Here is a 608-nt window from a genome sequence, read left to right on the forward strand (position 1 = left end):
AACTACAGAAACTTCTTTAAGTGAGGAAGAACTACGCCCTATAACTAATCCTACTCTTCCCTCAGGAAGTGGACCATAAACTCCTGTGGGGATCTTAGTAGTAGGAGAGTCAGATGATAATATTGTTGAGGTGGAGGCACTGAGGTCCAATCCTGCGCTGCCTGGTGTTGCACAGAAGAACCCATCTATTGTGTTCCTTGAGGGAATGGGTTCTGCCTCATTGGATTCCCTGATGTTAATAGGTTGATAGAATTCTGGTTGTGGCTGACAAAATTTGTCCCCATTATTTTGGGGGCCTGGGACTGGCCCCTCTGGAAGTTTCCCTGCAGCTGAGCTTGATTTGGCAGGGATAATATAGTACCATCCTTATGAAATTTAGATTTACAATCTCTAGTCCAATGAAAACCCTTAGCACAACGTTGACAAGGAGCAGCAGGTCTTTTATCACCATTGTTATTATAATTCCTATTTTTGTTTGATGAATCATTTTTGGAAGAACATTGTTTAGAATAATGTCCAATTTGGCCACAATTAAAACAAGCATTATTCTGCCCTTGTCGTCTCTGTAATACCTGTTTCATAGATTCTCCTTGAAAAGCTGCAGCCAT

The sequence above is a fragment of the Carlito syrichta genome, unplaced genomic scaffold, assembly GCF_000164805.1.
Source record: "Carlito syrichta isolate Samal-C Ts95f unplaced genomic scaffold, Tarsius_syrichta-2.0.1 Scaffold228081, whole genome shotgun sequence".
NCBI classification, from domain to species: Eukaryota; Metazoa; Chordata; class Mammalia; order Primates; family Tarsiidae; genus Carlito; species Carlito syrichta.